We start from the raw sequence: 24,029 nt of genomic DNA, 5'->3' as shown, positions 1-24,029 counted from the left end.
ACAAAAGTTTTTTTCCATTGCTGAAGTTAAAGATTACCAGTCCATTATTACTGCTTTTCAACAAAAGTGTTGCTATTTGGTAAAACTATTACTTATTAAACTTGAAAACATTTATAGAGACACCATCCCACACTCAAAAAGAAATCTTATTTACTTTGTTCAGTTTCAGTTTTTCAAAATTAAGACAAATAAAGGGTATTTTCCATATTGTACCAGTCTGGGTGGAATTCACAAAGTGATGAACAAAACACATGTCTTGAGTGTTTTGCATTTTCTGAATTAATCTACATATTATCTAAATGCAAGACACAAATCAACAACATCAATTATACAAAGATATACTGATATATGGAACAAAAAATCCTGAAGATGGAGGTATGTTTCAAACACTTGAAAGTTATTTAAGGTCATTGCAGCTTCTACCAACACATGCTGGATCTGGTTTAGGGGTAGCTGCAGACAGGTGGTATCATTTTATAATTATGTATCCATCAGCCCATATGAAAGGTAAAAAGGTAAAAGTAAATTTTACTTATCATCACTTAGTGAAACAATAAGCATCTGTAGAAGTTTTGAGTGACCCTATTTCAAGAACAGTTAAAACCATTTATACCTTACCCCCAGAAATGTGTTAGTTCCAACCAATCGAATTAATATGCGGAGTGGCGGAAAAGTTTTTCATTGGTTCCGCAATCTAGAAAGGAAGTGTAAGTGTGCGCATGTGGAGGAAACGTCAAAACAACACAGTAGAATGTTTTAGCCTGCTATATTTCTACAACAGACTGATCCATCATTCAATTTCAGCAGTACCACTTATTCGAAGGGGTGTTCACTGAAAATTTACTGACTGATTGGAGTACGTACTATCTATTTAAAAAGAAAAAAAACGCGCTACTAACTTCAAACATTTAATAAAAGGAGTTAATAAAACAGTTATACGTTTGAATTATTTATTGAAAACCGAAAATAATATTAATTAATCTGAGATTTCGAGCAAAATGTAATTTTCATAATTTGAAAATAGAAATTTATAGGAAAAAAATGAGAACAGGAAACCTGTACAGTTGTAATGACGGTCGGATATAAAACCATTTAATGCAACTTTTGTTGCTACTATTATGACTTTGCCTATGAAACAGTTGCTACTATGGTGAAAATTGTATAACAATGCAATGCTTGATATTTTCTGATTTACAAAAATATGCCGTCAATGTTAATAACTATATTATGTAATTGCAACATTATTTTCTGAGTGGAAAAATGCACATATTGACAAAAGGGATATTATTTTGTTCAAACGTTCTACATTTTTATAGATCTACACATATATTGTCTAACTCAAATGTATGTTGAGAAAAAACAATGTGAAACAACGAGAAATGGAGAGGGAGACGCGTGTAAAACAACTTCCGAACATAGGCAACATCATTAGATTAGCGTCTTCCCACATAACTTAAATCAGATAACATGAAAGAAATCATTGCAGAACCACAAATAGTTGCATTCAGGCGTAATAGAAACTTGGGAGATATGCCCGTATATGAAAAGCTCAATAAAATTGAAGGAAAGGTCGCCAACAAACTGGTTGTAGACCAGGATGCATAATATACGACACGTTAGCAATAAGTACAAAGAGAAAAATAAATTCGGATGTCAATCGACTAACTGTGTACGGGATATATTGTACTCTCTGTGAAAAAGATGTTTTCGTGGGAGAGACGTCGAGAACGTTGAAAGGATGAAAAATCACGAGGCGGACGTAGACTGAAGAGGCAAAAGCCAGTAGTGCTCCATTTCAATACAACATGTCACAGTGAAAATAACATAAGAGTGAAAATTCTAGAACTTGAAAAGGCAGATTAAAGAAGTAGAATGGATAGGCAAGCTAGAGACTGAATCACCAATGGATAATAATTTTAAAAAGCAAGTTTAGGTGTATCATGGTGCGAATACAAGTAAACATGGTTCACAGACTGTAGATTCAGATACATTTGAGCTAAGCAATATATATGTATAAAATAATAAACAAGAGATCACAGAGTGATCTTGGCGCCCACCATTGAGCCATTTGTGATTGTTCCAAATTTGAAGACTAGCTCAAGGTCAAAATCAAGGTCAAATTTCATTTCAGTACACATCACTGTGCATGTGGTCCATGCATGTGGTCCATGCTATAGCTTGAGAAATGTGAAAGTAGGTCACAAGATCAATTTCAAGGTCAAAGTTCATTTCAGTATACAAAACTACGCATGTGCTTCAAATTTGGAGGCTGCAGCTTGAGAAATGTGAAAGTAGGTACTAGATAAAAATCAATGTCAAATATCAATTCAGAACACAAAAATTTGCATGTGGTCCGAATTTGAAGCCTGTAGATTGAGAAATGTGAAAGTAGGTCACTAGGTCAATCTCAAGATCAAAGTTTATTTCGGTACACAAAACTATGCATGTGGTCCAAATTTGAAGGCTGTAGATTGAGAAATGTGAAAGTAGGTCACTAGGTCAAAGTCAAGGTCAAATTTCATTTGGGAACACAAAAACTATGCATGTGGTCCAAATTTGAAGCCTGTACCTTCAAAAATGTGAAAGCAGGTCACTAGGTCAATGTCAAGGTCAAAGTTTTTTTCAGTACACAAAACTATGCATGTGGTCCATATTTGAAGGCTGTAGCTTGAGAAATGTGAAAGTAGGTCACTAGGTCAAAATCAAGGTCAAATTTCATTTCGGAACGTAAAACTATGCATGTGGTCCAAATTTAAAGGCTATAACTTGAGAAATGTGAAAGTAGATCACTAAGTCAAAATCAAGGTCAAATTTCATTTCGGAACACTAAACTATGCTTGTGGTCCAGATTTGAAGCATGTACCTTCAAAAATGTGAAAATAGGTCACTAGGTCAATGTCAAGGTCAAAGAGTTTTTTGGTACACAAAACTATGCATGTAGTCCAAATTTGAAGGCTGTAGCTTGAGAAATGTGAAAGTAGGTCACTAGGTCAATGTCAAGGTCAAAGTTTATTCCGATGCACGAAACTATGCATTTGGTCCTAATTTGAAGGCTGTAGCTTGAGAAATGTGAAAGTAGGTCACTAGGTCAAAATCAAGGTAAAATTTCATTTTGGAACACAAAACTATGCATGTGGTCCAAATTTGAAACCTGTTCTCATCTTTTCCCTATAAATTTCCAGCTTTGAATCATAATAATTATATTTTCTTCAAAAGCCAAGACTTACTTATATTAATTCATCTTTTAATAAATAACTTTATACGTATCACCGATTTATTACCTCCCTTTATTACAGTTTTTTAATTTTTCTAAAAAACGTTTCCTTTTCTCAGTAGATAGTACATGTATGTAGGTTGTACGTCGTTTGCATTGTATACATTAACGTCATTTTCCGTGATTCCATACAACGTTACTTATTTTGAATATTTGTTAAACTCTGCGCATTGCTCTGATTGGTAAGAACCTAACTTGCGGCATATTTTAGCAAGCTCCGCGTTTTATGTATACATATCTTTGGCGGGGGTTCAAATCGGCGGGATGTACGATGTCCCGCGCGGGGGCTGTCGGACAAGCGGAAAATCAAAACAGCGCGATTTCTGATGTATCAGTATGTTCCGCACTTTCAATAATGAAAACGTGTGATTTCCCAATATTACGCACATACTGTATTGAATCGACGGATTTTATCAAGCTCCGCAATTACTATATAAGTATATTGAATCGACGGGTCCGCAGGTTATTGAATGGGCGCGTTTTCCGAAGTTCCGCAATTACTATATAGAATCAGCGGGGTCTTCTAAAGCAGCGGGTTTTCAGATTTTCCGCATTTACTTGAATCAGCGGGGGTCGTCTAAATCGGCGGCTTCCGCATTTACTATATAAGTATATTGAATCAGCGGGAGCTACTGGCGGGGTTGCAGAAGCGCGGGGTCACCCGAATTCCCGCTGTTACTATATAATCTATATGGAATTAGCGGGGTCCTCTATGGCTTTCCATATTCCGCAGGTTATTGAATCGGTGGGTCCACAGATTTTATTGCATCGGCGGCCCCGCTGGTTATTGAATCGGCGGGGTTTTGAATAACTTTCCGCTGTTACTATACATTCTATATTGAATCGGCAGGTATGTATGTGTAGTTTAATACATAAATGCAAAGTGTAATTTGTAGATACATGGTGTATAACAAAAATACAAGACGTAATACACAATTTGTAGCCAAATGTCACAAGATGTTATGCAGGATGTAAGATGTAATGTACAGATATATGATATAAACAGATACCTAGTGTAATAGACGAGCAAAATATGTACTTATTTGATCATTTGATCAAAAACAGCATGTAACTTAAAGGCTCAAAGAATATAACACAGAAACACGGTGTTATACAGAAATATATGGTAAAATACATAGACACAAAGTGTAATATGTAGATATATCGTGTGATATACAAATTAAAGTTTTAATACATACTTGAAAGATGTAATTTATAGTCACAAGGTGAAATACAAAGTGTAAGGTGTCATACACAGAATCGTACAGATAGAAGGTCTAGTATACTGATGATTGTTGTTATTCACAGGTAAAAATCATGATACATTGACACATAGTATAAAATTCATACAAGGTACAAGGTATGACGCTTCTTTTCATATTATTGAACAACACTCACACCAGGTTTTAAAATGCAGTTTTCAGACAAGTAATCGTCATTATTTTGTGGGATCAAAGTGTTCACCCCTTGCTGTAGATTTGATTTTAAATTGCTACGAAAGAGATTTTATGTTAAGCCTTTATACATATACGCAAACAGACATTTAATGTACTACATTTACAAATATAGCATGATTTCTGGATGATATTCTTTAACATTGATTATCCGTTTTTCGTTTTTACCATTCGGATACTACTTCTTCATTTTTAGATTTAGATCCCTACATTTATGACTATATCACACATACCATCAATTATGGCAAAAGGTATGACTTTAAAATGATCATTGTAAATTTCCATCATTTGGATTTGGATTTACAACAGGCAAGATCTTATGGGATATATATTTCGCAATTAATTCGGTTTGCCAGAGCATGCAAACATGTTGAAGATTTCAGAGAACGTATTCTATATTAAATTTTAAATAAAAATAAGCTTCTGCAGTAATTACGTAAATACTTTGCTTAATTTTACTCTCGAAATTTAGGTTCAGGTTAAGTTTATAATATTTATCAGCGGTCAAGTCCATCAAGGTAACATTCCTCTTGTTGATTTGTCTTTTCTGAGGTACTTGAACAATGAATACCTGCGTTTTTGGTTCTTAATGAGTGTTTCTTTTGGAAATTTAATAGAAGATGATGGTGTTTTTATCTGTTGTAACTGCATGTGTAAAGGATTATCTTTAAGCGGATAATTTGTTCTAACTCTAGGATTAACTGGAATTCTACGAAAGTTGTTAAGAAATCTTGGAGACTGTCCATATAAAATATAGAAGAACTATTGAGCATGTCGCTTACTAGTCCAAAAAACATGCTTGAATTTATTTGACTAGGTGGTTCTGTAAATACTGCTCTACAATGTTATAATTTTCTTGCGCAGATACATTGTCATTATAATAACACCGCTCCGTAAACCAGCTAATTGTTGATGTTTTACGTACTGTTTTGTAGCTGATTTTAGAACTTTGTCTATTTGGTGCACTAGAAGTGTGCACAAACGGGTCTTCGGAATCAAAGAAACTTGTGTAAAGAATCCTTCTTTTCCCAATAACGGGTCGTTTTTGCCCCTTCCTAAACCACTGTTTGTTTTCACCCAAGTCTCATCCCCAGGGAAAAGTTCAAAAAAACTCCTTCTCTCTACATAGAGCAATAGAGTTTGCACTTTCGGCTTTTTGATCATTGGTCAAAAGGCAGGATGCCCACTTGCCAAGACGTCCAATATTTCCAAGTGTTTAGTTTAAATTTCACAAACACTTCCTGATGAAATTCCCACCTATAAAATATGGTGAATTGCTCCCGTATTATAGTAAAATTGAGTTTTCTCCATGATCCGGAAGGACCTTAGATATAACAACACTGTGTCCAAGTAATGGTAATCTTTTGCCGTTTGGCACTTACAGGCAGTTTTTGTGAAAGTCAATTAAACTCAAAATGTGAAATGATTTTCAGAATTAAGTTAATTTTGCAAGTGACAGTTCTGAAGCGTTATCGATATACCTAATTGTCGAGGAACAATAATGTCTCAAGTACTTAATTTATGAAATGAACTTTTCTTCTTCTCATTCTTCTTCTTCTTCCTATCAGCGTTTTTATTCCGTGATGAGCAATACTGGGAAATATTAGAGCCTATGCCTTATAATGTAAACAGTTTTGGGCATTGTTTTCGTTTGTGTATTCCGATTATGACATTTACAATTTGTTTGATAACTGTTTCCTTTAATTCTCTACTAACATTAACTACCATCACACCATCACAGTGTATTGTATGTCTACCTCTTTCTAAAACAAGCTTGAAGTAAAGAGACACTATCAGGAAGTATCAGAATGATTAACAGAAGCGATATAACACGTGACCATTAATTACCAGTAATGATAAATAAAATAATAAACTGTTGTGCTCTAAACTGAAACAAAATGAATTCGGTTGTAAAATATAAACAATTGTTCCAACAGAGTACAATTAGGTTTCTTGGTTATCATTCAATAATTCAGATTAAAGACTTGTTTTATGTTGCCTATTTAACGACGAATTCATTTTTATTCACATGATGTCCGTCGTCCATTGTCTGTCCGTCCGTCATCATTTTCCTTCAAACAATATCAACTTTGAAACCACTGGGCCGTATTTTAAGAAACTTCACAGGAATAATTCTTGTGTGATCCTCTACTAAAGTTGTTTAAATGATGTTGTTCTAAGCAGAACTCTAGTTGCTAAGGCAACCCAAAATTTAAAGGCTAAGGAAAGCCTGACAATTAATAAGTTAATTTTATATGAAAGCCATCCTCAATCCGTTCATAACGCTGAAAGAAGGTTTAAAATCGGACCACTATATAAAAAGATATGGCTTTTGTAATTAAAGAAAATGGCTGATCATGGAGGCAGCCATTTGGGTGTTTATGACTTCATTTACACACTGTTGAATTCTTTATTTAACAAATAACTCTTTAAATAGATTGATTTTCAATTATTTATTGAGTGTAAGGTGTAAAACATAATATTTTCTTTCATTATAGCTGGAAAATGTAGAGAAATTATTTTACAGAAATAAGTAAATACAGTTTAAATGTGTATCTAAAAATATATAAAAAAAAAAAATCCGCAATTCTGTTTTCTGTTGCCACGGAAACAAAATGGCCGCCAATTTGACTATATATTTAACTGCTCATAACTTTTCCATTTCTACTCCAATTTTGAAAATTCTTTCATTTCTTCAAATGATTTAAGAAATCCCAGCTGACGAAATTAACGTTATAACAACGTTGCTTTTCCCTCTAATAGTTTAGAAATGGAACTCTCATTTATTTTATAGCTCTTACTAAAAGAGTTTCAACAGACGCGATGGACTGCGTGTGGATATAATGCAGTTGGCCACTGAATGAATAGGACTGATGCGGAATGTGCATATTGTATATAAGTTGCATTCTTTGCTTCCAAAGGATCTTTTTATGATTTTCATTAAATTTGTAAGTTGTGAAAAGGTAATAACTGAATACAACTGAAGGATTATGCTATAAGTCAGAGGGATATTATTACTTTTACTGCTTGTTGATGCAGTTAATAGATATAACTTTTTAAAGAGTTGTTTTGAAATATATTCTGTAATCTCTACTCTTACCTATTATGTTTTGGCCAACAGAGAGCTTGTAACTGAAGGAATATGTGCAAAAATCTCTTCTTAAAGCCCTTTCCTGAGACACTGTTTTTATCCGCCTTTGAGGTAAAATATAATATATCCATGTCTCATTTCCCAGTGAAACGTTATTAAAACAACCTTTAATCTACATTTCATAAAGTTTTAGAGTTGAGACATTTGGCTTTTTCTCGTTGCTCAAAACAAAGATGCCATCGATATTTTGTTTTCGCCCCTATCGATTAGCGTGTAATTAGCATATTACCTCAGTTAATCATGGAGCTATATCACTTTTTGTTCAAAGGGTTTACCAGTTACATGTTAAGTGGCGATAATTAGATGATCAGAGATTGATCTAAAGGGATTCTGAAGGAAAAACAGCATGCGACAGCATGTGGTGATATTATTAATTATTATGAATTAACCCGAAAAAATATTTTACCACGTAACTTCAACCCTTTATCAAAGGACCGATTTTTGTTGGATTTGAATAAATAAAATGGAAAAAACAGAAAGCTGACACTTTACTTAATCTTGTAGAGCCATAATTATAATTATTGTTTATAATGTCAGATTTCTACATACAGAAACAAACATTCTTCTTGAACGCAGAGAATGTTTCAAACGAAATTGTTTTTTAAACTCCAAAAATTAGTTTAATTATTTTTTCCTAAAACTGATATGTGAAAAATACAATGTATTTAAATCAAAATAACAATGAAATTTAAACAAAAAAGGCCGACAACGAAGTTACATTTAGTATTCCAAACTTTTAGATAAAACTGCAGAAAATCATCTAGGTTTAACACGCATTTGAATGGTGAAGAACAAAGCAATATAATAAACAAATATTTTCAGACAACAGTTTACAGTTTCGACTTGCTATTTTCATTAAAATATGTCCTAATTTTATTGTTCTAAATATTCTGAACAAGGCAAATATCATGTAAAAAACGACATCTTTCTCTCTGGGTAAGACGAGCCTAGATTAAGCCATTTTCACAGGGCGAAAAGATATTTTCCATTTAAAAACAGATGCAGGCTATAATAATTTCATGGCAGAACTTTTGTTTTCAACAAAAAAATTCAACAAATGCTCTCCCAGATTTTCACTGAAAGGACGAGTTAAACTGTAAGGCGTAAGTGTGTGAGTAATAGCAGAATAACCTACGGCATACGCTTCGATTGGACGACAGCATAAGATAAGATAAATGCCGCATTCCAGTCCCCGTATCCAGTCCTATGCACAAGGCACACTGTTTCTGAAAATATCCCTTTTACAGCATCAAATCCGGATTTCACGGTACTGAGAAGATTATGATAAATCTAATTAATAAGGGCCATCCGTTAATTGGTACCACATGGGCCATACAGTAGATTATAGACATCAGTTCACATCTCATTTCATATCTATATAGCATAATAGCCTACTGAAGAAATAGTACATCTGCAGGACGTGTTAGACAATTGTTTACATTATATGATAAGTACAAAAAGGTTAAGTAATGTATAAAGAAGAAAAAATATAATAATGATTAATATTTTTGCAACCTGTATGTTAATAAATAGAATTTTAAAATGTGAAAAGATGTGCAAAGAGTTTATAATTCGGCATAGTAACAAGTTCTAATTTATGTAACAGAAATAACCCTAAACCATAGAGGGCGTTGATGGTAGCATGCGTCCATGAACAGGCTTTAGACCTTGAGCTGGCAATAACCCCCCATCCCCCCCTCTAGGGATATTTCTACGCTATGATTTTCTGAAAGCATATAATATAAGCTATCATTCCAGAAATTCTGCCATCTGGACGTCGGGTTCTTTTTACGTTACAGCCTACTTTATACGTTACCATTTATAATTTCTAGAAAATACTGACTAGCACTACAGTTAGCCATAAATGGTTTACTAGCTACACAATATATCAATATATAAAGAAAGAATGTACAGATTTATATTTTGCAGGTAAAATTGACACTTATAGGCATGTGCTTTACGTTATCAACTGTACGTTACCAAACATTGCAATGAAAATAGAAAATATAACTATGTGATTTCATATTTTATTTTAAGTGTCTATGTCAAAAGTGTTATAAAAAGAAGCTGTGGTTATAACAGCTAAGAACTTGCCATAATTATACTGGTTGTAAAACATTTCTAATTATTAAGAAAAAATAAGCGGTAATGTACAGTAAAGAAGATAAAAATAACATAATGTTGACAATATGAGTTTCAAATGTATAATAATTATTTGTTTTAAAAAGTCGAAAACTATTTGGGATGTGGTCAAATATTTTTTTAAACAGATATGTAACATGTACAAATTTCATAAATATGTTTTATATATATTAAAACATAAATATATCACAAATTACAAATCTGTATAACGTAAATTACACATAGATTGATAAATTGTATATAACATTAGATAAATTGTATATAATTTGCTTCAAACTGAAGTTACTATCAAGATTAACAAAAAATCATTTTTCATGTGAAATGAAACTGATTTCATTGAGCTGAAAATGAAATGAGATGAAATGAAATAAAATGAAATAAATAAATAAATGTGTGAACTGATTTGCAAAGAGTGGGTGCTCCAACTTGCTTCATATATATGGCACCTTCAAATTATTCAATCAATGATAATGCTACAGTCCAGCAAAAACATCAGTAGATGCAAGTAATGAAGTTGGTCAGAAATATAGTATAGTGACATGTGACTCGGCTGTTGCTAAGAATGCATATTCTTTGGTTCTGCAGACTAAAGATGGATTTAATAACATAATTGTTAGAATAGGTGTGTTTCACACAATCTGCTCTATATTTGGGCCTATAGGAAAATTGATGAAGGGCAATGGTCTTGCAGAACTTGTAATAGAATCAGGAATTTATTCTTGTGGTTCACTTTATAAAGTATTACCAGGTAAATGCTGCAACCATACCCTAAATGAACACAGGACTGTAATGGAAGCTCTTATGTGTTTGCTTCTACGCAAGTCTGAAGGAACAAAACCTCGTAAGGAAAGCATTTCAGAAGACATTAATATAACAGAAACGGACTGAAAGTCCATGCAAAGAAAAGGTGTTTGAAATAGTAACTCTCCTGACTTTGAAGAGTATTTCAACAGACATGAGCAGTTCAAATCAGAAATCAGAAATCAGAAAAGGTAAAAATTGGCCAAACTGCTCAATTTTGGTCAATATTTGTAGACCTACTTCATATGATATTGTTGCCCATCAATGCATTAATTCTCTTGAGTTACATATAGCATCTCTGTACAAACTGTGCCCTTTGTTCTTCGCATTTGACCACAATAATCTTGCTCGCTACCTCCTCGTTTACCCGTTGACATTGATGAATATTGATCCAGGTGCAGAGGAGCTACTCCAAAGTAATGATTTTAGTATATCTAGGTCTTCTGTACCGGCATTGAGAAATGTTGTAGATATTACTACAGAGCAGACAATTAACAGACATGAAAAGTCTGAGGTTGACATACTTGGTTTCAGTAGAAACTATGCTGCATATTTCTACTGGTGCGTGATTCGTCATTACAGAGCAAAGTATGTTGAAGCAACACTTAAGAATGCAGACATACATAGAGAAGACATGTACAACCACAAAGAAGTGTAACCTGCTCAGATAGAGTGAAGAGGAAGTTAACAGGGTTATAATGGCATAGAATCCTTCACAAACCCATTCCAGGCTGAAAAAACCCCAACAAAGATGAAATTTACTGTGTGTCGTTTGGTATTCCTGCAAAAGCAGAAGTCGCTCATTACCTTAAGGCAACTCAGATAGGTGTAAAGACAATGGATGGATTATTAAAAGACTGAAAAATCAGTTCCTTTCCAAGACCCCATTAAGAGAAGAAAACTTATAACATTTTCCACAGCTGAAGTTAAAAGGAAAATAACCAATTCTCAAAACAAAATACTACAGATAAGAGCAGAACGTAACGTATATGAACAGTTGGTACTTTTGGCTGTTCAGCACAACATAGATTTAGAATTGACACTTTTTTCCTGTAGGATCTGTCACCTGGCCATTATAGCTACTGCGACTGGAATGCCAAAGAAAACAGACAAGTCAAAACTACTTCACTATGTAGAGACTACAGCCGTCCAAAATGATGACATTGTTTTGTTGATTGTCAGTAACGCCCTGCTGCAAAGCTTAGTAACCATCCCTGCAACATTCCAAGACGTAGCCGAAGTTGTGTTCAGTCAACTACGTAAGACAACTTGAGTCGATTTTGTAACAGACACAGTCCTCGTGACAGAAAAGCATTCATGTCAAATAGTGAAAATAAAACACAGTGATCAATCAAATTTTGGAACAATGAAAATGCGATTCCTATGCACCAAAGATGAAGAGAAGACAACTGTATTTTGTCAATGGTGAAAAGTGTTATTTACTCACAAGTGAAGATGGGAACAAAGTTGAAGCTCAATCAAAGTTAGATCCCCAGATACAGATGCGTTTGTGTTATTGGTGATATCTTCAAAAACACAAAGTACTGTTTTATTTTACACTAGACTAGGCAATAAGAGATGCCATTTAAATGCTCACAACATCTAAATAAGCAAAGGAGAAAGAATCTACTCAATTTTGCCTGCAATACACCATCTGACTGGTTGACATAACCGGTGCTTTTGTTCGCACAGGGAAAGTAACCACTCAAATCAGTAGAGAAAAACCAGGTGTATGTTGCAACATTACCAGACATCACAGATCTGATGACCACTTTAACAGCATCGAAAATATTGCCTGTGCAATCTATGGATTGAAGAATACAATAGCATCAACAAACTTATATATGACATGTTTCTCGCAAAGTATCAAGCACGTGCTGGCAATGTCCCGAGTACATATAATGGTATAGACATTGGTCTATTTCCACAGTGCCAATTGTCATAGAATGCACATAACACGTGTGAATTAATTCAAGTAGATGAAAGTGGATAGAAATTTGGATCAGAACATTTGTTGGAATAAGACTGGTGTGCCGATAATATAGTACTTCAATAACTAGCTGAAATTATTTGTGACGCATCAGCAACATGTGACTCTGATGATGACTATGAAGAAGTAGAGATGACCAATATAGTTGACACCATATACGAAATAGACAGTGATTATGATGACTTAGGTGACTGAACCCCGCAACTTAATTGTTTCACAAATTTGATGTATGTGAATTTATTTGGTTAAACAGATAAGCGATTGTAAGCGTGTATTTTTCAATTACTAAAATACACATCCAGTAACGTATCGTAACGTAGGTTACAATGTCAGTGCTGGGCTATATGCATTTTTATATCAAACTAGTTCGAACTTGATAAGATACTCGCATTATCTAAGTTTGAACATCATTATTAGGATTACAAAAACAATATATTGACTGAGAAATGAAAATAATATATCGTGAATTTTAGTAACGTATATAATAATGGTAACATACTTGTTCTGAAAACTGTTGAACGAAAAATTCTTAAACACTAATGTAATGTGTATCTGAAAATACTATACTTTAGACATATCTGATATTTTCTGATAATTAAACCTATTGAATTAATTGATATGAGTATTTTTATAAAACAGAATGGTAACGTAAATTACAAAATGAATTGATCGATTTAGAGAACAAAACTAAGCCGGAACATTGACAACATCATATTCTGCATATTACTAAACCCACTTGCTGATGATTTTGGTTGTTTCTACCATATAAATCCCCACATTCCAGTTTTATCATTTATTAAATAATTGTTAAGGTAACGTAAATAACAGGCTGTACCTCATAGAGAACCCGCTTGCCAGATGGCAGAATTCAGAAATATGATCTACATACAAGGGGCTTCAAAAATAATGGGGTCTACAAAAATCCCTAGAGGGGGGGAGGGTTTTACCTTCCAGCTCTAGGCCTACTTAGTTTTGTTATGTTGAGCGATCTGTGGAGTTTTCACTTTTTCTATTTCTTTTATGATCTAATAATAGTTATCTTGTAGAAAGTAATGAAACCTGGTAACTTTAATCATATTTTACACTATTTAGTTATAAATATGAAATTAAATCAGTATAAATACGTTGATGTGTGGAAGTCAAGTATATGATTGTTTGGGTTACTTTTAAAGTTACCATAAGAGAGGTTGGGGTCATTTTAATGTAATATTAACATCAAATGAATAGCGTTCAATCAGTTAGTAAAATAGTTGTTAGGGGACGGAAATCGGTTATGTGGACAGTGGCAGAAAAGTAAAATAATATTTTAGCTCCAGCATGAGACAGACAAATAGTCTGGCCTTAGCTTCAACGTATGTAAAATTTTGGTCTGAATGAACAAGTGAGTGAGCGAGTGAGAGAGTAACGACTTTAGGGTACATATTGGGCATCCCAGTTTTATGATATATTTGCTTTTTTGAGATTTTAAGATCAATCCTGGAATATCTTTGGATTCCAGGCCACATGATAGGTGGGATGCCCAATATGTAAATACTCTCTCACTCGCTCACTCACTTGTTCATTCAGACCAAAATTTTACTTACGTTGAAGCTAAGGCCAGACTATTTGTCTGTCTCATGCTGGAGCTAAAATATTATTTTACTTTTCTGCCACTGTCCACATAACCGATTACCGTCCCCTAACAACTATTTTACTAACTGATTGAACGCTATTCATTTGATGTTAATATTACATTAAAATGACTCCAACCTCTCTTATGGTATCTTTAAAAGTAACCCAAACAATCATATACTTGACTTCCACACATCAACGTATTTATACTGATTTAATTTCAAATTTATAACTAAATAGTGTAAAATATGATTAAAGTTACCAGGTTTCATTACTTTCTACAAGATAACTATTATTAGATCATAAAAGAAATAGAAAAAATGAAAACTCCACAGATCGCTCAACATAACAAAACTAAGCCTGTTCATGGACGCATGTTACCATCAACGCCCTCTATGGTTTAGGGTTATTTCTGTTACATAAATTAGAACTTGTTACTATGCCGAATTATAAACTCTTTGCACATCTTTTCACATTTTAAAAAATCTATTTATTAACATACAGGTTGCAAAAATATTAATCATTATTATATTTTTTCTTCATTATACATTACTTAAACTTTTTGTACTTATCATATAATGTAAACAATTGTCTAACATGTCCCGCAGATGTACTATTTCTTCAGTAGGCTATTATGCTATATAGATATGAAATGAGATGTGAACTGATGTCTATAATCTACTGTATGGCCCATGTGGTACCAATTAACGGATGGCCCTTATTAATTAGATTTATCATAATCTTCTCAGTACCGTGAAATCCTGATTTGATGCTGTAAAAGGGATATTTTCAGAAACAGTGTACCTTGGGCATAGGACTGAGGTCGCTCAACAGGACAAAAACGAAAATGTTGCAGGCTCGGTTTGATTGAGCCAGTTCATCATGTTCACGGACGGTAGTGACACTGCATGCTACTGTCAACACCCTCTAGCCCCGGGCTGAGCAAAACTCAACATTTACACATGCCAGCCACAAGTATACTGATAATCAATTTAGAAACATCCGCAGATGTTTTCATACAAGTTCGTGTTTGTGTCTCAAAAGAACTATCCAGCTTCTAACAGTGATGTTGGGAGGAAGACCCCGGGTGCCTCCTTTGAACATAACTTTAGCCATGAACTGGAACTTGGATAAGGCCATGAATTGTTCACAAATCTAGCTTGGCTTGATGGCTTACTCGTATTAAAAAAAACACCTCGTGCGGGGTTTCGAACATTATAACAAACGGATACGAGCGGATACAAGCTACAGACCATATCTTCAAGGTGCACTATAGATCCATGCAAATTTTACATTTGAAAATATGAACAAGTCTAGTTTACGTAAACATTCAATTAACAGTAATATGCAACAGGTTTAAAATAAGACAAATTGCACGTTAAGCTAAACAAAGTATAAATACTTATAGTACAAAAAGTCTAGCCAATGATTTATATTTGATATACATGTATAATTTGATGTTTTAGATATAGAACATCACTTAAAGGGAATCATTGTGCGATACTCTGTCAAAAAAAATAAAATAAAATAAAAAAAAAAATACGGGTGCAGAAGTCATGCGTTAAATTAAACATTGACGAAGATCTCACCATTCATTGCCTAATAAGTATGCAATCTTTATGTTTCAGTGACGAAAATATTTTGAATCATAACTATATATTTACTGTTACTGTTGATTTAAAGTTGTTTTGTCCTGGAGTGTTTTGTATAGAGCAATTCACAGAAGTCTGACTTTTCAACACATTAAGTCTGGCATTATTCATTTTGTTATTTATCTTTGTATCGAAGTAAAAACGGAAAAATCTGCGAAATAGATATTCAACATTTTAAAATCTTAGATAAGATTATTAATGAATACTAGTAGGGGCCAAGTATCGTGCCAGAGCGATCGAGCTATTGAAGCACACAATTTGCATGGTAAATTACATAGAACTCTATACGGAAAATGGTTATATTCCTCAAAGTATCCGAGGCTGTTCCAGTTGCTATTTTAGACACTGTCACGATCCCTACTAGTAAGCTTGTGCGGTGCGATAAATTGTGAATTCAAATGATTATCGTTGTAATATGAAGTACAAATGTGACAAACAAAATATATTAACGCTGAAATATAGCAAGAGAACACATCCCTTGCCGAACAGTTTTCAACATTTTCAAGGGGAGGCCCCAAAAACCCAATCCGCCGGGAGATTCAGACCCCCTCCCTCACCTACCCCACATTCGCAGCACATCTGATTGGTTCGTAGCTATATATGCTGCTCATATTCGGCGTACATTTCAAAATCATCCAGGTACCCTGGCGAAGATTTCAATTACGATAAAAAAAAAACAAAAAAACTAGTATACCTTTGATATGCTGGGTAATTTAATTTTAACGTTCCATTCATTGCGTATGTAATCTTGACGTTGTGGAGAAATTAAATGAATAATATAAAGAAATAATCATAGTGACAGCTTTGCACACGGTTCGAATATTCGATGTTTTCACGTAAATAATCATAGTGACAGCTTTGCACACGGTTCGAATATTCGATGTTTTCACGTGTGTAGCAGTTAGATGCAGTTACCCAAACTGCCATAGTGTTAGGCCCCTTTGGCTTGAGCGGGTCTTGGCAGCTGTACAATAAAATATATCATAGAATGACACAGTGTTTCAGTGACACAAATATTTTGAAACATAACCATATATCTACTGTTACATTGATGTCTAATGTACGAAAACAGGGAGTATATTGTGTAGAGCAATTCACAGAACTCTGATTCTTCAACGTTCTAAATCTCAGCCGTGCTAGAGCGATACACAATTTCATGGTCAAGTTAATTAGAACTCTTCACTGTAAATAAAGTATACTAAAAATGGTTGTATTCCTCAAAATATCCTGGCTGCTCGAGTTGCAGTTTTTGCTTTTAGACAATGTCACGATCCCTGCCATTAAGAATGAGCGGTGTGCTAATCTTTGATTTTAAATGATTACACCTCCGTAATATGTAGATCTAGGCCTAGTACAAATGTGACAAACAAAATAGATTAACGCTAGAATAGCAAGAGAACGCATCTTTTGCCTAAAGCATTCACTAGAGAAATCTCAATTTTCTGGGAGATGGAGACCCCCTCCCTCACCTACAATAACATCATACTCGCAGCATCGCTGCTTCGTTCGTAACTATGCTGCTCATATCTAGCGTACAATTCAGAATCATCCAGGTACGCTCCCGTTAGTGACTAATTCATTAGGCGTAAAAAAAATAATTGTTTGTTTCCGGTATCCCGACCTACCCTAAATTTTTGGCCCGACCCTAAATGTTTTTATGGCCTTGGAGAACATTTTTTTCAACTTTTTACAAAAAGTTGCAAAACTGCAATTTTTATGCTTTAAACATGGACAGTGATGTTATAAATCAAATTACTGATGCTCTAAACCCCACTTTTTGTATTCATTTTTGACACAAAAATAATTTCCGAAAAGTCTCCCTTAATAAAAACAAAATCCCCCCAGAAAAGTTTTTCCGACCTACCTACCCTAATTTTTTTGAGCATGTTACCGGAAACAAAGAATTTGTTTAGGCCTTACAGCCTAACCCCACTTACCCTTCGATTTTTATTGCATATTTGGCATTTTTATTTTTTCTCTTTCTCGGGTAATCTGCAGGCCCGGGCCTGCAGTGCCTTATGCTAAGAAGCTACGCCACTGCAAAAATCATTTAACTAAGTGGTTATTTGCGACTGATAACTAAATCTCAAGTCTGCTCAAATTCGCTCTTTTGAATTCCGCGCTATTTTGCGTCATCAAAGTATCGTGAGAATTAACGAGAGTTATCGTATAGAGGGAAGTGGCACGTCGGAGAAATCGAAGGAAAACATAGCAAAAAGTGAGTATTTTTCGGTATTTTTAGCGATTTTCATTGACATTTTTCAAATGCTTCCAAGTTTTGAGCCAGCTGGTAGAGGTTTTCCCAGTGAGTTCAATGTTTTAACTTCGCAAAAATGGAAAGAAAATTCACTGCGTGCGGGGTAAAAACCCTTAGGCTATTCCTACGGCTCTCCTGTAAGAATAATAAAATATCCCGCATGTGGCTATTCCTACGGCTCTAAAGACAGTTTTGTATCACAGGCACTAGTATCGGACCTGGGACAAAAAATATGACAAGACTGAATCAAAAATGAAAAATATGTAGTGAAATATGATACCCCTTCAAAATATACATATGTCTACTGAAGGCCAGAATCTCGGGATGCGAGCAATGGGTTCACTTCCCAGGCCGTTGTGAAATAAATTTTCGAGACAATAAAACAAACTACCTATCACTATTTTACGTGTACATTCAGCTATAGTCGAACTAATCCGACGTATACATTTGTTTTATATTGTGACGGTCAAACTGTAACGTCGGACCAAAATATGCCAAAAACCGAGTGGAAATTAAGTTTTATGAAGTTTGCATTTAACACCAAATTTTCACATTTTTCTGCACTCTACTTGTTATACATAATAAATACAGACGAATACCTGATAATCTTGTTTGTTTCTATCAGTAAATCGGTAAAAAAATATGTTAGTTTCAAAACGAAACACCTTAGCTGAAATTCTATGTAAACAACCGCCCAACTGCGGTGAAGTATGTATTGCGTCAAATCGCTGACCGGTCAATTTCGTCCCCGTTCTTTTTTTGTAATGCACCTCTTACATGTTTTGAATTTGTTGAAAGTTAGTGAGCATTGTAAAAAACATTTTTCCCCCATGCTTTTTTTTTTGTCTGTTACAATGAAATTAATAGAAATCTTCTAAATTCACAAATGTATTATCGTTCTAAACAACAAAATGTAAAAGAAAAGTCAAAGGATCCATGCATTAAATTTGACATTTTGTTTTGCTTTGTTTTTTTTTTCTTTAATAAATGTTTTACTTGCAGGGTTTATGACTGAATTTAACCACATACAAATGTATAATAAAAAATAATTGATTTTTGAAAGGAAAATAAAGTACGTTCGCGCAAAATGGTCTTCGACCAATTCTGGAATATGGTGATGTATTATTTGACAACTGTAATCAGTATGAAAAAAGAGAGCTAGAACAAATCCAACATGAAGCGGCCAGAATTATTACCGGATCAACAAAACTTGTATCTATTGACAAACTCATGCGGGAGGTTGGGTGGGAATCTTTGGAGAACAGACGATACAAACATAAACTTATTCTTTTTTATAAAATGAAAAACCATCTTACCCCGCAATATCTTTCAGATCTTGTCCCGTCTTTAGTTGGTAGTGATCATCGTTATCCATTAAGAAATGCTAATGACACGCAATACATTCTTACACATACTGACTTTTATTACACCTCCAATCCTTTTTACCTTCTGTTATCAGAGATTTTAATGCTCTTCCACTTCAGACACAAAATGCTACAACAGCTTCGTTTTTAAAAGCGGATGTTAAATAAAGATCTACCAAATGTCCCCGGTTACTTCTATTCTGGTGACCGCAAACTGCAAGTCCTTCATACAAGATTGCGTACCCACTGCAGCTCTCTATCATCTGATTTATTTGAGAAAAATATCATTGACTCTCCCTTGTGCGAATGCGGTGAAATAGAAAACTCTTACCACTACTTCCTTTGTCCAAAATACACAAAGCTACGCACTGATCTACTAGCCACTGTTTCCCAGTTCTGTAACCCTTCCATCAATGTCATCGTTAAAGACACTGATTCTGGTATGCCAGGTATGTGGCCTATGGGAGTGATAAGGTCTGCGTATTGGTGGTAATGGCCAATACACAAGACTGGACCATTGATAGACATGCTTCTGTTTATCATAATAAGCTGCTGTATAGCTACTGTGCAGTACGTAAATTACAGGTGATATTTCTCACCTTCATAGCAAATCAGTTCCCACCTTTATAACGAGTTTAGAAAGCTTGATTGAATTAGGGCTAAATAAACAAAGTGATAAGATACAACAGTGTTTTTATCATATTTTTAATAATCAAGTTTTTTAACAATTACATTTCATCATTGCTTTTTTGTTTTAATCAAAAATATAAAAAATTCATTCAGGCACATAGCTTTTAGAAATAATAAATTATGTGTATAATTATTTTGAACAATGATATCTCTTTATTGCTGGATTTTATTATACATAAAAGAAATGTTATTTAGACAACACAATGGGAATTATGCATTTTTAATATATAAAATCCTTCTGTCCAGATTCCATTTTATCTATTAAAAATGCAACTGAACGCTTCTTTAATTTCTAATAAAATCCAGCAATCATCATTTTTTCTGGTTTTATTTTGTTACTTTTGATAAAAAGATCATAATCATTGAATAAACAAACTTTTAATTTCTTTTATTTAGTTTTAAATAATTATTTAATGGAGTGAGAATTGCTTTGCTATAAGAGTTATAATTTAATTGGCCGGGACATTACTCAACATCAATTAAAATAATTTTGTGTACATTCTAAAAAAAATCAATCAATAAAATGCAAAACACAGGAAATAACCAATTTATCTGTAGGCAATAAACTCTGACAATAATTAGGCTACATGTCAAGTCTACAGGGGTTTCATAGACCCTTATCAGACTGGACCAGATAAGATCTTGTATATTGGGGATTAAAAGGTCTGGTATTTGGAGTGGGGGTGGCGTGGGGGGGGGGGGGGGGTCACTTATATAGGAGATTTTCTTTGCCTTTAAGGGTAATAGTTCATTATCTCTCTACACCAATATATCAATCTTTATTGCTGTCCAAAATACATAAGAGAAACGAAACGATTCTAGAGATAAAATGATGTACTGTTTCATAGGTAGCAAATTCATACCCACTACATTTCCCTGGTATTATCTATACATGTTGAAATCCAATAGAGTAAACAAGATTCGGCTATTATTTATTATCCCCCGACGAAAGTCGGAGGGATATAGTTTTGGCGTTGTCCGTCCTTCCGTCCGTCTTTCCGTCCGTCCGGAGCCATATCTAGGAAATGGTTGGGAATATTTATTTAAAACTTCATATACACGTTCACCACTATGAGTTCTTGCGGCCCGTCAAGTTTCAGTCAGATTGCTCAAGTAACACCAGAGTTATGGCCCTTAGAAGTTTCTAGTGTTAACTATATAGGGTACTATAAATATGGCAATTTCTGCATCATAACTTTTGATAGAACTATGAAACTTAAACAGAATTTAGATCACCATAATGTGGTTGTGTACACACAATTTCATTTGGATTTATATGTAAATTAAGAGTTATTGCCCTTTAATTGTATAAAAATCCACATATTTGTACATAACAAACTTACCATTTGGTTGAATTTCATTAAATTTCTTTCATTCTTTTCCATGAACATTTATTGTAAACATGTGAAGTTGTGTACCCACACCTGGTCACCCCCTTACCTTGGTCACACACCTCCCCCACTACCCCCCGACCCCTCCCCCCCAAAAATAAAATCATTCCTTATTTTAGATTTTTTTCAAACAAACTTCATGTTCACCACTATAAGGTTATGGGGCCCATCAAGTTTCAGACAGATTGCCCAAGTAACACCAGAGTTATGGCCCTTAGAAGTTTCTAGTGTTAACTATATAGGGTACTATAGATCTATAGATATGGCAATTTCTGCATCATAACTTTTGATATATTTGACCTAGAACTATGAAACTTTAACAGAATTTAGAGCACTATAATGTGGTTGTGCACAGACAATTTTGTACGGATTTCTTTGTAACCAGAGTTTATTGCCCTTTAATTGTCTAAAAATCCACATATTTGTACATAACAAACTTACCATTTGGCAGAATTTCATTAAATTTCTTTCATTCTTTTCTGTGAACATTTATTATAAACTTTGTGAAGTTGCGCACCCAACCTGGTCACCCACTTGCCTTGGTCACACGCCCTCCCCTCCCACCCCACCCCCCCCCCCCCCAAAAATAAATTTTTTTTTTTTTCATTTCTTATTTTAGATTTTTTTCAACCTTCCAAGTTGTACCATTCCCCCACCACACTTCTCCACCCAGTCATGCCACCACTGATCATGCATCCTCTGACCCCCCCCCCCCCACTTCACCCTTTTAACCTTTTTTTTTTCTTTTTTAATTTTCAATCATATTATAATCAACATGTGAAATTTTGTTTCCTCTCCCATTCCCTGCACCCCCCCCCCTAAAAATTAATATATCCATATATCTTTATATATACATATATATATTTCCATTCCTTTTTTTTTAAATGTTCAAACCTTCAACATGTTAAGTTGTGACTGCACAAACCTTGCCTCAGCCATGTTAAGATATCTTACCTGTGTTCTCTTAAGAACATCTGTTCTTTTAAGTTCAATGTACATTTTTAAACAGCAACACCGGGTGCCAAACCACTCAAAGACAATATTTCGTTCCAGTTAAACTTCAAGCTCACAGGTCAACTAACTGCATTTAATTTTAAAAGCTAAGCTTATTACAGTAAGCTTATCCCATTCAAAATAAATTCTTTAGTCAGGATCAAAGTATCATACAATTTAATACTCTTTAATTAAACATTTGTTTTCTGTTAAATTGATTTTGACTAATGAAATTATTTGCTTCTTATTAACATCCTTAACTTTTTGCCGGATATATCTTTTTGCCATTCCTCACCATAAACCCTTTCGGCGGGGGATACCAATTCATCGCATTTGCTTGTTTTTATTTTTTTTCACACTGTTCCTTATCCGTTCATCCTTTCATCTTTTTTACGTTTTTTTTTGTTTATACTCTATGTTTCATAACAATGTATTATTATTTCACTTTGCACTTTCAATTTCAATTAGTATCCAATACCCCTCTTAATGACATTTGTTAATGTTAATTCACAAGCTTTTTCAAAATGGTTCTATTATATGCATTGCTTCAAGATGCAAAGACTCTTAAATCTTAATGAATCTTACGTAACAATATTATTTATTTTAGATATGCAAATCAATACTGTTTTGTTGAAAAATGTCATTGTTTTTTTTTTCTTTCATATAATACTGTATTCATGTACAATCAGTTATGCCATGAAAAAAAAAAATTAATTGTACCAATAAGGAGAGGACAACGGTAAGCTGATATAGCTTTCTGTCCAATTCCTTAATTAATTGTTCTGTAAATGTTTCATGTATTGCTGAAATAAAATATGTTTAAACTAAAATGGTCTTATGCGAGATTGAAATTCGGTGAGCGCCAGGACATTTCAATAACCGTAATGCACCCGTATTTTTAAGTAAGTGGTATTTTTGTTGGCTTTATGACAAAATTCATTCGTATATAACATGAATAATTGAAATACAAAAGAAAAATGAAATATATTCACACAAAACGTTTTTATAACACATTGAAAATCGGCGAGCCTAAATATGAACTCAAATTAACTAAACTTCTCTTATATAAACAACTTTTTAAATTATTTTTTGAAAGATCTATAACCCTGTTCAATCAGAAAAAAATAATTGAGAGAAGTTTATTAAAAGTTATTTTTGTATACGAGATTTACGGAAATAGTGTTCGCGACATAAAAGTAGATATCTCCAAGAAATAAATGTTTATTTCTGATCATCTTGACTACTCGGGTTTACTTTGA

General features: G+C 34.0%; 1 protein-coding gene across 1 annotated transcript in view; it reads right to left on the bottom strand.

Annotated features, from left to right (window-relative positions):
- LOC123523222 (uncharacterized WD repeat-containing protein alr3466-like) overlaps nt 1-19,792 on the bottom strand; it is a 102,230-nt gene extending 82,438 nt beyond the window's left edge. Inside the window, exon 1 of the mRNA XM_053549229.1 lies at nt 19,649-19,792. The gene's annotated coding sequence lies outside the window, so the exon portion shown is untranslated. The remainder of the gene's footprint in view (nt 1-19,648) is intronic.
- Nucleotides 19,793-24,029: the final 4,237 nt, after the last annotated feature.

The sequence above is a fragment of the Mercenaria mercenaria genome, chromosome 8, assembly GCF_021730395.1.
Source record: "Mercenaria mercenaria strain notata chromosome 8, MADL_Memer_1, whole genome shotgun sequence".
NCBI classification, from domain to species: domain Eukaryota; kingdom Metazoa; phylum Mollusca; class Bivalvia; order Venerida; family Veneridae; genus Mercenaria; species Mercenaria mercenaria.
Note: the sequence above shows the minus strand (reverse complement) of the source record. Positions and strands in the feature narration are given on the sequence as shown.